A 17,076-nucleotide genomic window follows, 5' to 3' on the forward strand; every position below is an offset into this window, starting at 1 on the left:
ACTACTATGATCATTTAGGAGGAAAAGAGTAGATTAACTGAGTCATCAATTTAGTATGTTCCAATTTAATGTTTATCTTGCTCCCTGCTTAAGAAATGGTGCTATGTACAGTGGGAAATAAAAAAGGTGGCCAAGACACAGTTCTACCATTGAGGAGCAATCATTTTTGTCAAATGGATAAAATAAATACATAAAACTACAGAGTAGAGTACAATAAAGAGTGGAAGATAATAGAAATAAAATGCACTGCTGATTCTCAGAAGAGAAATTAACACTGAAGGCACATTGGGAAGACAAAAATTTTGAGTGGATGGAAAATGGGAGAGACCTTGTGGGAGGAACTGCTTGAGCGAGGGAATGGAGTTGGGAAACCATACACTCATTTGTAAACAGTGTGTTAAGGGAGAAATAAGAATGATAGTGAAGATTCACTTGCAGTCGTATGGTAAAGATTTCTGCTGTATTTGGTAGGTAATCAGACACTGAAGATTTTAAAGCAGGCAGGTGAAAGAAAAAATACAAGAATATAGTTAATCTGACAACTCTGTTTGGGATAATTCTGAGAGATGGAGTGTGAGATTGAGGGTACATCCTGGAATCAAAGGAGTTTCAAATATTGGAGAGCAGAAACCTGATAAGCAGACATAACCTGGAACCACTTTCCTGATGCTAGTCAGAAATGTAGTGACTACAACCATAGACGAGTGGTGGGGCAGGACAAAGGACAGAAGTCTTCCACATGCCATACAAAGCCCCTGTGATCGGGCTCTTGCCATCTTCTTAGATTCATCTTTCACCATTTCCCCAAACTCTTCTCTCCAGCTGTATGGAACCACATGTATCACCCTAATCATTCCATTGAAACCTTAGTGCCCCTACCTGCTTTGCATTCTGCCTGGAGCACTTTGTCCCCCTTTCATTCTGCCTAGTTAAGTTTTACTGGTCCTTCTCTTTCCATTCTTTCTTTCTTCCACCTTATTTCTATACTGATTTAGGGGTTCTTCTTTTATAATTCTATACCTTCTTATAGGTTTTTGTATTCTTTGTTGTGACTACCAATTAATTTTCTTGTTTTTCTTTTCTTCTCCAGACTATAAACTTTTGGGAACTGGGACCACTTGATTGATATCTGTACACCCAGCAGCTAATACAGTGAATGACACTGACTAGGTGCTCAACAAATGTTGGATGAATGGATAAATGATCAATTAAATACAATACCTCAAGTTTTTATTTGGTAGTAGTTGCATTCCCAGCATTTGTATAAGCAGTAAGCAAGATGCAAAAGAAGAACTAACTCATCAGTGAATGAGCCAAAAAGATCATCTGCATACACACGCAACTCTAGCAATATTGTTATGGCAAATACACAGCAGTGTGTTCCATATTTTAGATGTAAATGCTAAAGGACTTCAAAACAGAGGGATGGCTCATGGCATTTGTCAGGGTAGACTTCACATCCACTAAAACAATCCAGGAGAGGGGGAATTAATGCTTGAAAAAAGAGAGAAAAGAAAAGAATAAGGTCAATATGGGTGAAGAGAACTATTTAAAGTTTATCTTTTACTGGGACATGAGAGCTTATTTTTCTTCAGGTCCCTTCTCATACCTCCTGAGATCTAGATAAAGAAAGAGAAGGCCAAAATGGTAATGGGAAAATGTATTGGAAGCCATGAAACAAAGACATCATGGAATCATTTCAGCAACATTTTATCATCCTAAAAAGATTCCAAAGATAAATCAGGATGGGCTGTCTGGGGATTATGCTATGGGAATTTTGATTATCAAATAACTAAGAATGACTCCAAGAGGCATATTTGAGCCATTCCTTGCTAGGGATGAAAGAGGGTGATGTCAGCTTCAAGAGTAAAATAACATGTGATATATTCTGGAAGAAATAACTGGAAAAAATAACAAGAGCTTCTGGCTTGATGCTCCAGGAATACAGCTCAGCAGGCCAAGATTTTATTAAAAGAAAAAAGTGCATAGTGCAGAAATGGGAAGACAACGTTGCATGGTAAAGAGGCACTGTGATGTTTTAATCTGGTTGCATAAAACAGAGTATGACAATGGAAATATGAATAAGAGGCATAGAAAAGGGAGCTAGAACAAACCAGATGTAGAAAAATTCTTTTCTGAGAACAGATAGAAGTTAATGCTAATAAATGAAACCACTTGTAACCCTTCTGTTACAAGTGAATTTGTGAATATTGAGGAATTGGTTGAGTTGTGCTCACCTGGTTAAAATATTAAGAAAACTATATTTAACGCAGGGATAAAAATCTTAATCTTGAAGAGGAACGTATTTGTTCTAGGTTTTTAACATATTTAATAGAAAACATAAATAAAAAGAAGATGGAAAAATCAAAGGTAACCAAGTTTGATCTTGCCTGTATTTTGTACAAGCCGATAAAAGATCTCTTAAGGGAAAAATAAAATATTTTTATTAACTGAAGACAGAACAATTATTCAGAGGGACTGAAGAGTATAAGATATGGGAAATTTTTCCAAGAATGATACATCAACCTAATTCCTATTTTGTAACCACTAACCTGCTAGAAGGTACTATCTGTCTTAATATGCTTTTGATTTTTAATTTTATTTTTAGATATCAGAAGATCTAAAAGGACATTGTTATGACTCAGTTCTGCAGGCAACTTGATTATGGGACATGGATTCCAAGAATTATATTGTATATAGCAAGGGCAAGATTCCATGAAAGTAAGATAACAAATGAAACGAGAGAAATAGCTAACGAAAATGGATACCATAGCTATGTTCAGAAAAGGACAGTTAAAGAGGACTGCTGGGGGAAGCACCCTGGCTGAGGCCTGAATTGTCAGAGAAAGGCTTTAGAAAACTGAAATGTGGAGACAAAATGGGTGAGGTTTTATCTGATATCCTGATGTCCAGTGGATAACAGAAAGCTTAAACACATTAATGTTTAGGTTTTTCCATTTCTAACACTAGAAATCTGTTTTACTGAGGCTGAATTAGTGTGATATAACTAATCACAACAGGCAGATTTTCTGCCTTTTTTCTTAAATCTTTGACCTGTTTTTATGTTCCATGGATACACTGACTTCCATATAATATAAAAGTAAAATATGTTTATTTGATATGTTCAAAATCACATATTAATTGTATCTGTATTAATAGCTAAAGTGTCTGAGGGTACTTCAAAAAGTTCATGAAAAGATTCATGTTACCTTTCAATTCTATTTTTCCATGAATTTTTTGAAGTACACTTGTACTGAGTGTTTGCTATGTGCCAGGCACTATGGTAAATGCTTTCTGTAAGCCAACAGATGTAATCCTCGTAGCAGCTCTATAAGGGTGGCATTATAATACTGATGATTTTACAGATGAGAAATAGGCAGAGAAAGAAGTAGCTTGCTCAAGTCACCTATATGGTAAGGGATAGAACTAAGATGTAGACGGAGGCTTCTGCTTTAGAGCTCATGTTAAAACAATATCATTACTTTTTGAAATATCAATCTTTCATGGTTTGAATGTCCTGATTTATTCTTTTCTGATCACAAAGAGATGTTGTTGCTGTATGGGGTACACATAAGCAAAAGATTTGCTTTAGTTCATTAACCTTTTGTGTCTGTTCATGTTGAAGCAGCGGTGGGTCAATGGAGGACAAGCAAAAACTTCTCGGGGTGGGTCTAACTTGATAGATTAATGGGAACCCAAATAAAACCAATCACAAGCATCCTTGTAGCATTTGCTGGTCTGAAAGGATGTTGGTGACTATATTTATATCAGTGTGTAGAACAGGGAAATCTAATTTAAAGTAAGAGAAATCAGGAGAGCAGTTTCTTCTACAGGATGAGAGTTGCCTGAAAAGGGGCACAAGAGAACTTTCTGGGGTGAAGGAAAATGCTCTTTATCTTATGAGTGTGGTTACATGATTGTATATATCTGTCAAAGTTCATCAAATTGTACACTCGAAATTTGTGCATTTTCTTGTATGTAAATCATACCTCAATAAAAAATATATAAACATTTCACAGAGTTGTTTTCTTTATTTTTGTCCTTAAAAACTCTAACGGAAGAGCTGTAGAGGCAGTTGTGGAAATGCTAGATACCCTTGTCTATATGAGCGTTGTTCTTGAATAGGAAGGAGCTTGGCCAAGGCACCCTCCCTTTGTGTCTTAGCTCTTGTTTTGTGTTATAAACTCATCCCATGTAGGAACAGCTCTTTCACAGTTCTTTCCTAGGAGAGACTTACAGGAGGAAGATTACAGCCTTCACCCTTGAAGCTGGTTTCAGGGTTACTACGACACTCATGTCTCCCTCTTCTATCACCCATTCTAGATTCCTCTTCTCTTAATTAGCACTCTGCTGGTTTGGGTGAGGTAAGATCCTCATCCCTGAGCGGTCTGAGCCCCCAGTCACCATGTCCTTTCCAGGCTCTGGCTGCTGTACTTGTCTATTTACTATAAAAATAGGCAGGGAATTTCAAAAGACTCCCCACTAGAATCTGGGAGCTGATTTTTTTTTTTTTTTTTTACCGGTAAGGGGATGGCAACCCTTGGGCACGGTGTGGTCTGCACCACACTCAGCCAGTGAGCACACCGGCCATCCCTATATAGGATCCGAACGTGCGGCCTCGGTGCTACCAGCACTGCACTCTCCCAAGTGAGCCACAGGGCCGGCCCCCTGGGAACTGATTTTATCTTTCCATGCTCCCACAGTATAACAGTAGCTCTACTTCCTCCTGATGATTAGGGTGAATTACTCTTGCCAGGATTGTGACTCCTTTTCTTTCCTGCTGGTTTCTTCTCACAAGTTGCCCAAAGTGCATGGACAACTGCTGTAACTTAGAATTGTCAGAACTCTTGGTGTTTCCCCTAGTGGAAGCATTCCTACTTTGGGAACTAGGCCCTCTAGACCAGTTCTGTAAAGGATCAGATAGAAAATATTTTGAGCTTTTCAGACCACATAAGATTTTCTTCTCCTTCTTCTTTTCCAAACCCTTTTAAAATTTAATAGTCATTCATTGCCCGTGGTCCAGGTTTGAGAGGTTCATAGTTGGCCAACCCCTGCTTTAGATCCTCTGACCCTAGAGTTCTGGGGATAGGAAGCATAGATTTCTCAAGTGATTTACCAAGAATGATGACAAGCAGAACCATTCCATTTCACCCTGTGATTCCATGTTGTCTATGTAATGGGGACACACCACCATGGAATAGCTGTTGGTTTAGGATAAATACTGCCTCCTGCAGAAAAGCATTGCATTCTTGCAGGGTATTTTCTTTAAGTTCTTAACTCTACTTTGCCTTCAAAACACCGTTCTTCATATTTATCATACTCGTAGCTTCTGATATGTGATAAGATCAGAATATCCCATGATCATGTGCCTATTGTCTAACTTCCCTTGATTTTAAGTGGATCCTTTTGTCCCCTGTGATATTATGTGGGATCCCAAGTCAGAAGATCAAACTTCTGTAAGCACTTGGATAATAATGCTGGCTGATGCACTGCACGCAAAAAAGGCAAACCCACACTGGGAATATGTGTCGATTCTAATTAAGGTAAATTACTGCATTTTTCAGTGTGAAAGAACTGTAATGTAATGTAATCAACCTGCCACCAAGTTGGTCTCCTTGAGAGGTGGTGCCATACTGGGGGCTCAGCATTGGTCTGTGTTGCTGGCAGGTTAGATCACTAGGCAGAAGCAATATCTAGATCAGCCTTAATGAGTGGGAACTCATGCAGTCAGGCTCCTGTCATCATTCCTGCCACCAGGGCTATCCTATCCATATGACCAAAGACAGAGGTTGCTCATGTCCACTGGCAGAATCGTTCTATTTACTTGATTATCTTCTGTGTGTTAGGTGCTCTTGGTGGGTAACATGTAATACTTCGTGCCCACTCCCATAGATCTGTCCACATACTTCTCAGACCTCCTTGTCTTCAGTCTTATTCTTTATTCTTTATATCATATTTGTTCTTGCCTCCAGCCCCTTCTCTTTCCAAGTAAAGTGAATGACCAGGTCAACTACTGGAAGTCCTGTGCACTGGGAGGGTTTCCCTCACTACTGTCTTTCTGGGCCACCCTGAATGGGGCCATAAACTGGTCGCCATCCATTTTTGGCTGACACTCACATACTGAGCTGATCAGTTTGTGAACCAAGCTTGGCCATTTTCCTCCTACACTGGTTGATCATAATGAAAACCCTATGGAGCCATAAGTGTGAGCTGAGAGAGAGATGCTGGTGTGACAGTGGTTAATGACATGACAGTCTAGGGCAGCTTCTGGTCAGCTTGCTTAAGGCCCCACAAGTACCTGGTCCTAGATGTACCATTGGCATCTTGTTATGGAATGCCGCTGGGTCCATCCAATCTAATGACTTGGTGGATCTGACAGAAAGCTTCTGATGGGCATAAAAGTCCTATACGGTCTCTCACAACTTTTATGTGAGAGAAGAATCTCCTAATTCACTTAAGTTTTTATAGCTGGGTCTCTGTTATTAGCAGCTGAACACAATTTCTAAATGATACAGAAAACGATTTCTCACAACATGCTACTCTAACTGTGCTGTGTAAACTACTATCAATTTGCAAACTTTGCTACTAGTTGCAATAAAATCAGGAACCAGCACTAGCATGTAGATCAACTTCTTTGTTAAGCACACAGTTTAATTCAACTAACATTTTCTTTCTTTCTTTTTTTTTTTTTTGGTAGGAAGATGTTCTTAATGAAGGTAGCAGTGTGTTGATTTACATTCTGGTGTAAATTTGTTACTTCATTGTGGACCAGCAGCAAACAGTTTGCACGGTGATATCTTAAGTGGCTGATTTAAGACATACATCTCTAAAAGTGCACTTTTGAGAGAGTTGTCACTGAAGGATAAGCAAAAATTCTTTCATTTAATCATTGAATCCATTTTGAAATCTTAACCTATGATTATTGACTGGGGTTGTTGAGAAGTCTTCTTTTAAGAAATACCTTACCTATATCAATACCCTAGTCTTGGAAGCATAGTAGTAAAAAATTTATTACATGTGATTTGGTTTTCCAGACTTTTGTAATCATAACAGTGTCTGACATTTGTTTACTTCAAAGCAGAATAAAAATCTTTTAGAATGTGCTTCTTAGTATGTCAATAGTCTGACATCAAACTTTGCTATAGCAGAAAGCAACTCTTTAGCCCATAGATTCTGCTCCAGTTTTAGCGTGGAGATTGAATTAAATGGTTTACCAATATGTGCAGTTAGTGTTAAATGTATGGTAGTTATTATTATTTGCACTTGGGTTTGTTCATCACTATTCAACTCCCCACAGATTTTGCTGTGTTCATCAGAATATGTTTTGTGTTGGGGGTAAGAAATAGACAAAAGATGAATAAACTTTTAAGCACAAGTCTTTTTAGGGCTCAAATGACTTAGTTAAGTCCCAATCTGAACCCCACAGCTCTATCTTTATCTGTAGAAAATCATAAAGTAAACACCAACAGGGACTCAGGGCTCTAGATCCTAGACTTTTAACTCTTTAAGCTTCCTAGTGTAGTTATGAAAAAAGCTCTTCTTTAAGATCATATTCTTGGGAAGCACTTTATCCTGAATGTATGCACAGCTTTTCTTACATGTGAATTCAATTGGCATTAATCTCATTAAATATTCTGCAGAGGAAACCTTTCCACTTCACCAAATGATCAAGTGGCACAATTCTCACTATCCTTTTAGTCTAAGAAGGACAGCCTTATGGACATGGCAAGGATGATGCTTACAGAACTTCATTTTCATGGCCTGCCTTCCAAGAAAATGTGCTCTTTGAAGGAATCTGTGGCTGGTCAAGTAGAAGACATTTCTAGCTAAATAATCTGCAAATCAGTAGAGGATGTTCATATGAAGGAGACAATAAAGTTTCCACTTTTGAACAGAAAATGTCTGTGACAACTGGGCGTAACTAGTTTAGCATCTTAAGTTCCTATGGGCTCAGAAAGGGAAGAAAGTAATGAACAAATATTCTCAAAAGTGACTGAACTTGAAAGAAACCAGGAAAGAGAGAGTCCAGGTGAAAGAGAATGGGACTGAGGAAAGTATCACCAGGGAGAATCAGAATTGCCCAGGTCTTTGTTTCTTTTCAGGTCAGTGCGTAGGGGGTGAAGTAGATTGTATTTTGTATTGTCCTTCTCACTTTTCTTATTCTAGGTACTTAATCATTTGATTTTAATTCAACGTATAAGAGAAGAAACCATGTCACCTCTCTATGCCTCAATTACCTCATTAGGCATATCTGATTTAAAAAATATGTAACAACTGGTATTGCACAGGGACTAGCCAATCAGAAAAAAAAAAAAAACACCGTGACCAATCAGAATGAGCATGAGCCACACATAGAGTGGCCAAATAATTGATTGTCCAAATCGGGACACGTTTGAAAGTGAAAGAGTGTACTATTAATAATTATGCCAGAATGAAAGGCATAAACTGAGGCCATCTCAAACAAACTGGGATATATAGTCACACTAGCCATAGGTAAATAGTAAAACTATATTTGTATGTACTGGTTGAATAAAATAAAAAGTTTGGCTTGAGGCTCTCTCCCTTTTTAAAATCTGTGACATTCTGTGTGTCTATTGAACATATTTACTTTTAAGAGTATTTGAAAAGTTTATCTACAAATGCCTTCTGGAGCATATTTCTGAGAGAATATAGCCCTATTCGAGGGAGTGGCCTACAGACAAGCCTTCATTAAGAGTGACAACAGGGTCTAGGTCCCACCATGCTCCAGGCAGATTCATAGATATAGGTGTATATATAGCTATAGATAGAGACACAGATACTCAAACATATCATTGAGTGGATTATACTAGAAAGTATTTCTTGAGTGTTTACTATGTGCCAGGCTTTTTCAACTATACAGACGAGAAACTGAGAAGCAGGGAGGGTAGGGGATGTGACGCTGAGCACTTACCAGACAACTGGTATGTGATGAAATTGGAGTTTATACCCTTTAATGCTATATGATAGCACTGATGACACTTTGCTACCCTGCTTAGGGTCTTCTACATAAGTCATTTCAAAGGACTTCTAGCATAGTCATGATGTAATTATATTTGTATTTTGGAAAGACCATTCTGGCAGTGGTGTGGAGAACAGATTGGTAAGGGACCAGGTTGGGGGCAGAGAAATCAGTTAGGAATTGTAGGATTTAGATGAGAAGATACTGCTTTGTAAAATGACCCTACCTCCCTTCCTGACTCCCATAGCACCAAGAGTCATAAGTAAAGAGCAGAAGAACCAGAACGGCTCACCATGAGACAAGGTTCTCAAGTAGAGGAGAGACAGGTTGGAGCCTTAAAGGAGACAAAGATATAGGAAGTCAGAGAGGCGGAGAGAAAGGAGGAAGTGGGGGGAGAGAGAAAAAGGGAGGGAGAGAGAGAAAAGGAGAGGGTGAGGGAAAGGGAGAGGGGGTGCAGGAGACAGAACCCCTTCTGCTGAATTCCACCATTGCTCTACCTTCTCTTTTATTGCTTTCCTTTCTTTTGCCTAACTGTCTGCCCCCTGCAACTACACTCAATGTTTGTTTGTTTTGTTTTTTACATTGCTTCCAGCCTTGGATTGAATTGTGTCCCCCCAAGTCCATGTATTAGAAACTTAATGTTAAGAGGATGGACTGTGACAGTGTTAACAGGGTGGGAAATCCTTTTATGGTAATTGAAAGTTGGGGCCTTATAGAGGAGATTAGATTGTGAGGACAACTTCCTAGTAAGTGGAATAATAAGTTGATGGTTTAATGGTGGTCATGGGCATGGTTCTGAGGGCTGTAAAAGGAGAACACATGAGGAGCTCTCTCTCTTCTGCACCATTGTGCCATGTGAGACCCCTGCATCATTGTTCACCAACAAGGTTTTCACCAGATGTGTTCCCTGGACTTTGGACTTCCCAGCTTCTGAAACTGTAAGCAATATTCATTTTTTTTTACAAAATTCCCAGTTCCAGGTATTTTGTTATAAGCAATACTTCCTTCACATATTAACTTTTCGCATAATTGGTAAATGGAACTGCCTCACTTTAGCTGAATTCTTAAAAAAGGAAGAATGCTGCTGTAAGATAAGTAAGGACAAACCAGAAGATCAAGCCAGAAGGACAAACCAGTCTTCACTGAGTTGTGGACTTGTTGATAACTACTTTATCTCTCCTTTACTCTTTAGCTTTGACATCCAGTCTGTCATGGAGGAAGGTGGTAAGTGAAATTGAGGTAAGGAAAATAAAGACCTACTTCATTTGGGTGAGTCTTTACTTCATTTGGTTTAATTATTCATTTAAACCCACAACTTTTAACTGTGACTCAATGTTATGTGTATGAAGTGATTCACACGGAATCAGCCTGACCTGGCTTCTGCCCTTCCTTATGCTTCTTGAGTGATTTCCTTCTTGTCATATTACTAGGTGAACTTAGTTCTCTGTTCTCATTGCTGAAGGTTTTATCTTTCTATTATATTCCTACCTTTGCTCCCTGTTTAATGTAAGCAGAGTTACCACATGTACACCAGCCAGGCTGTTCTCTTTAGCAGAGGAAGAAAAAGAGTACAATCTTTAAAAAGATAAAAGCTTTTACCATAAATGTAGTCAAAAAGGAATGCTTTACTACTTAGGTGAAATGTAAAAGTGATTGGAAAAAGATTAGCAATTAAGAACATTTAATAATGCACTCTTTTTTTGGTGGTGGTGGTGGGATGCTCCAAAACAATGCTTAATTGTTTTGTCAGAGAGAAAAACTTACAGAATCAGATTTTAGAGCTAGAAAACTTTAAAAAGTGTCTTTTAATGTGATCTTTTTCCTTCACAGGTAAAACAACTGAAGGGAAAGAAAATGTTAATAAATTAGTATGAATCTGAAAACAATACCCTCTCAATGCATTAGTAAATGTGAAACTTTTATCGATATTACATTTCACATATTAGATATTATGGGTGGTATATTAAAAGATAGATTTTAGTGAAAAATATGTAACTTGCAAAGCTTTATTGTTGTCTTAAATGCATTTTTTAAATATTTGTGTAAAACCTTTCTGTAGGGACACATTTGTATAAGTATTAGTTAAATCTGTAAGAAAATAGAATATATAAATGATTTACATTAATCTTTTTAGAAACACACTGACAGTAATGAAGCAAGATGAGACAGTATATTGAGGTAGAATTAAAAGAGGAGAAAAACTGATGAAAATAAACAGATGAGAGAAAGGGAACGAAGAATAAAGAAAGAAGGGAGGAAAAAAAGTAAGACTGCAGGAAGCGATTAGGAGACAGCAGCTTTGTATGTGCATGTGTACCTGTGTTTTTCTAATAGTGAAATTGGAATTGTTCCATGTGGCCCAACTTATTCTATTAATAAAATATGATGCTTTAAGACATTAGAAATAGGGAGTGGAAAATTTTTACATTTTTTTTAGCCAAAACAAACTCACCCCTTAACTATTATTTTCTGAGGTTGGCCCCCTACAGGCATTACTTTTGCCAACTGCCGGAGACACAGAAACCACCAAAACCTCAGGTTAGAGAGAGAGAGAGACACCTAAAGATTTTAAATTAAAGCAAAATTCAAATTTGAAAACTAGTATCTTTTTGAATTATCCTATGGGTGTAGACTACTTATATTTCCAACCTTTCCTTTTACTATTTTAGGATAACATTCACTGGATTAAACTAAGATCTATTTAGGTGTCAGAAAGTTTGATCAAAGCAAACATTCTAGAAAAAAATCACGTAGCCCTTTGTATAATTTTTAAACTCAAAAGACCCTGCCATAAGGTAGAAGTAAGGTATAAGGTATTTTTTCATGCCTGACTCGAAAACTTTAGCATAAGTTTTGTTTGCAAGAAGCTTCTAAAGTATAGGAATATTCATAAAACAGCTTATGCAAGTACTATATAACTAATCCACGAACAATTTAATTCCACTCATTCATCTAGAAGGTAAATGTTATCCATTTCCATATATTTAAAGTTTTTAGCCCAAAATATTTTAACTGTATAACTTTACAGCGTACAGAAAAAAATGCACATAAAAGTGAAGAATGTGTTTTGCAATGAATCTGCCACTGATATAATATGAATGTGCAATTAAATGGGCCATGCTGGAGAAAGGAAAGATTGGCTACTGGGTGGTTGCCAGTGATATCCTTTGACGCTTTCCGGACTCATGTGTTACTGATCAGGCAGCCAGGGCTCTGGCAAATCCAAGTCAGGAGGGTAGAAAACAGAACAGATCTTACTCTCAATTATGGGGCTCAGAGGTAATGGGACATAGAACACACATTTGATCTGCTGTCAAATATTTCATTTCAAAGCTGCACACTAAATTGTAGCATGCAATTAGATTACTTTCAAAGAACTTTTTTCTTATTTGCTTATTCTGAACTTCACAGTGATATTTTATGATCATGTAGTATAAGACATACTAAATGGAAAGACAAAAACGTCTGACGAAGTGTGGCTAGCAATGTGACCATGGGCTAGTCGCTTGACCACTCTAAGTCTGTGTTTCCTTATCTAGAAAATGAAATGATGGGTCTGGAAGATTATAGATTGTATTAAGTAGCCCTTGAGTAAATCTGGCTTGTAGATGTGTTTTTGTCCTTTTCAACATTACAAGATATTTTAACTAGAAGCCAATATAAAAAGCATGAGATTTCACTAAAATACAGATTTCTGATTTCTCTTGAGATTGATGTATCTGATAACTCAAGGCCCAGAGTTCTGCAAAGCAACAATATACTGATACTGAGTGCAGCATATCTGTTTAAATCTAACTGGGAATGTTCTCTTTAGGTTGTTCTGCTGCCGGCCACAGTTTCAACCCAACTTGGTATGTTTATTTACTTTACCTGCCTGACCCTTTTAGACATTTTAGATTTCCACCCCTGGTCTACAGCAGTGGTTTCTAAATGTGTTTTATAGAGTGCTAGTTAGAGAAACCATGGGAATGAAGAGACCATGGATGGGGGCCCAGCCTCTCATCATATCCCCTCTCTAGTCAAATAGTTCAATTTTTATTTGTTTTATATATTACGATCTAAAGGGACCTCTGGGGCACAGACTTTAAATTATCCCCTAAAATTGCTTGTGTCCTTATTCCACAGTAATTGAATTTTAGCTAGGCACATGACTGTTTAGAATAAACACCACAACTCCCAGCCTCCTCTTCATCTAAGAATGGCCATGGGATATGAACAGAAGTGATGTGTGCAATATTTAGGGTGTACCTGATGTAATGTAGGAGCAGGGTGATGAACAATCTTGGATCATGTGAACAAAGGTGTCACACTAGTGATGGCAGAGCAACATGACAGGACCCTGGGTCCCTGGATGACCTCATGGAGCATAGTATCCCTATTAGCAATGCTTGTCTACTTCTTCAGTGCTACATGAAAGAAAACTTAAACTCCATCTTGCTTGAACCAGTGTTAATTTGGGTGTTTATTACACACATCAAAAACTATATCAGAATTAAGACAGCTCTTAGGTTCTTTCAAACTCCAACATTCTCTAAATGTTTTACCCCTGTTTGATTTTGAGTTCGAACATGTTTAAATAATTTTGATTGAAAAAAGAAAAATCATTTTTTAAAACTTTTGAATTACTTCCTTGAATGCCTTTTTACTAAGTGGAACTTAAATAAATTTATTTTCAGTCATGCAAATGGTTATATTTTTATGAAATCATTATACAAAATGCCAGTGATATAATGTGTATTGAACAGGGAGTGTATGTTCTGTTTCCTTCTAAATGATCAAGTGTCACAAACACCCATTGCAGTTCCATTTCATTCAGAGAATGAATTTGCCCCAAGGGAGTGGAGTCAAATGTGAAAAGAAATGATGTGAGTTTGTTCTGCTTAATCACATAGATGGCCTGAATAGAAAAAGATAAAGTTACTAAGCCACCCAAGAGAGGTCTTTGATGTTGGCTGTTTCAGGCTCAATTTAAAATCTGGCCGTGATGGTCCCTAAAGCTTGGACTGCTGTACATGTTGTTATACATAAACAGAGGATTTCATTCTTGTAAGTCTGAGAAAACAGCAACTTTCTATGGCAATGAATTTTATTTTATAATTAAAAAAAAATTACCTGAGTGAAGATTACTAATGTAGTTCATCATTTTGAATACATGTAACTAGCTAGCCGAATTTAAGAATTGTTCAAAATAATAAAAAATTAATCCAAAACAAACTAACTTTGGACATCATTCAAGAGGTACCCTGGAAATGTTTTTAGTTAGTTTTAAACATCCACTCCTTTCCCCCCAAAGATTTATTATATAATAGTCACAAGATCATGGGAAATTTTCAAACCCTGAAGTCTGAAACTAAGAACAGCCGTCAATAGAGAGGATGAGGTTAGAGCTGGTTCTGACGAGACTCTTATGTTGGGAAAGATGTGCTCTAGCTTTTGAAAATAAAATTCTTTCTTCATGTTGTATATAAGATGTATTTGAAATGATATAAGCATCTCATAACAATAAGCTATTCCTTGAGCAGAAGCAAATCATTTTAGACTAATAGGCCCTCATAAAGTAAGCTATAGCTGTTTTGCATTAATAACTTAATTCAGCTTTCAAATGTCACCAATTTGTTCACTTCAAAATTTGGCATAATAAAGTACAAAGGATTATTTTTACAATAGTTGAGAAGAGCAAAACATTAATTTTAATGTGTAAATTATCCAAAACCACAGCATTTACATGTATAGAATTAAATAGAAAAAACTTTTCTATGGGGGTTAAATCAGAATATTTGGAACTAGGTGTTTTTTGTTTGTTTTCTTTTTTATTTTGTGCTGGCTGGTTCAGGGATTAAACTGAACCTGGGACCTTGTTGTTACCAGTACCATGCTCTAACCGAGCTGACCACTAAGCTCCGGGAGTTATTTTGAAGGCATTAATTGTCTTCTTTGTGCCTACTGGCCAGAAAGTCATGTTAGGTTCCTATTCCCTAGTTGAATCTCAGAATTGAGCAAATATTCTCAAGACTTGTTTAAGAAAACTTTAATATTTTTCTCTAATTTGCTAGATCAGAAAATGTAATAATTAATTTCAAAATTCAATGTCTTACAAGAAAGTTTATGACTTCAAAGCTTGCGTCTTTTAATCTCATTCTAAAATAACTGCATTTAACTGTCAAATCTCCTTTTTTATAATATGTAAAAGTTATCTAGAGCATAATTTGGTCTTGGATGTTTGCATGTTGCCTATGCTAACATCCTAAAATTTCTGTTATATTTCTACGTATATTAATATAAAAGAGAAAGAGCCTTCTTATACTGAAACAACACTAATTTGGGTTCTGGTCTAAGTTACTCATCATTGTCTTGATAATACCTTTATTTTTTCTATGCCTCAGTTTTCCTACCAAAACAATGAAAATGTAACTTTCCTAGTTGTTGCCTGGGGATGTTTTTATGAGATGGTCATCTCACATTCTGTTCTACACTGGTGGGATGTGTCAAATACCTCTTAACGTTTTAAAAAAACAAATAAAAACTCCACCAAGTAGCAGTGACTCCTCTGAGCAAACGTTGGAATAGATTCTCTATTGTAAAATAAGGTGCTCTATCTTGAATTTACTTAAACCTTGATGCCTGTGGAAGCCATGAAGTAGAGCCTCTTAGAGCTCCTATTGCAGAGGACATAATTTACTGATGGTCCCAGCAGCTGCACTCTGAATACACACTGCATTCACACACAGGCCACACTTACCATGGGCTACTCCATGTCTGCCACTGAACTTGGTAGAAATATTAAGGCAGGGACATTCCTGGGAGAGGAAGTACTCCTCTGGCAGGAGACTTTGGCTCAAGAACTCCCCAGCAACCTTGCTAAACTTCCTTAGAATTGCACTGCAGTCAAAGATGCTTCCTATCCGACCTTCCATTATTCCCTCTTTACTTCACAGAGGTTAAACCTGCATCATGGTCTGACAGCTGTCCACACCTCTTCTAACTCTTTCTTCATTTTCTCTCACAGTTGTTTTCCCCATCAAATTTCTTGTGTGATTCATCCCATCCTTATGTCTGCTTTTACACAATCAGTCCCTTTGAAATTGCATTGTGAGATTTTTCTATGGTTTTGTAATTTGGTAGCTAAGTTTCCTATCAATCTGTATTATCCATTTCCTTGAGGACCAGCAATAGCCTATTTTATGCCATATAAAAGCACAGGCATTTCTAAGTATTACATTTTTTCTTTATGAGTTATAGAAATGGTTTGTAAGAAACAAATTTGATGCTTTTTTATGATACTGACTATTCCAAAAGAATTTGAGTTATTATTCTCTTAAGAATAATAAGGATAACATGCAAACAAAGAAAACATGCAAACATGGCATGGTTTTGAGTCATTGTGACCATTCCTTTCTCTAATTCCTCCCAAAACATCTATCAAAATAACAAAGGCAAAGTCAGTGGAAAGTATTTTTATTTCTTTAGAACAGTGGTATAATGATTAGACCAGTTCACATAAACAAAGTAAACGGGAAATTTAAGGATAATTCAGGCACAAGTTCTGTTTTCATTGAATTAACTGAATAATTGACTGCTAAACAAAAATATTTTCAGCCGTTTTTCCTATTCATAGTTTGTAAATACTTAATCATACTATGCTTAAAATTTTATATTTCTTATTTTTCTACTTACAGGCATATTTTCATTGTACCTTAATCATCCTCATAAAAATGTATAATGTAACTAGAAGACACATTATATTTTAGTCTATTACATTAAATATTTAGATTGTAATTTTTTACTGCTGAAAATGATGTTGCTTTGTGCAGTTTTAAAAATCTGCCATGTTTAGAATGGCCTGTTTAGGACAAATTCCTAAGGATGTAATCACTGAAATTACATATTAACTAATTTTTTAAAAAAATATTTGGATCAATTATTTACTTCCCTCAAAAATTATATGATATTGTTTGTTTCTCTCACTACACCCTTTCTAAGCTGCTAGCATTGCCTTCTACAGGAAAACAAAATTACAATCTCCAAGTCATTTTACATGGAGAAGAGGGTATGTACTGAAGTGGGGCTAAGTAGTTGTCCACATGTTTATTAATAAG

This window comes from Cynocephalus volans, chromosome 12 (assembly GCF_027409185.1).
Source record: "Cynocephalus volans isolate mCynVol1 chromosome 12, mCynVol1.pri, whole genome shotgun sequence".
NCBI lineage: Eukaryota > Metazoa > Chordata > Mammalia > Dermoptera > Cynocephalidae > Cynocephalus > Cynocephalus volans.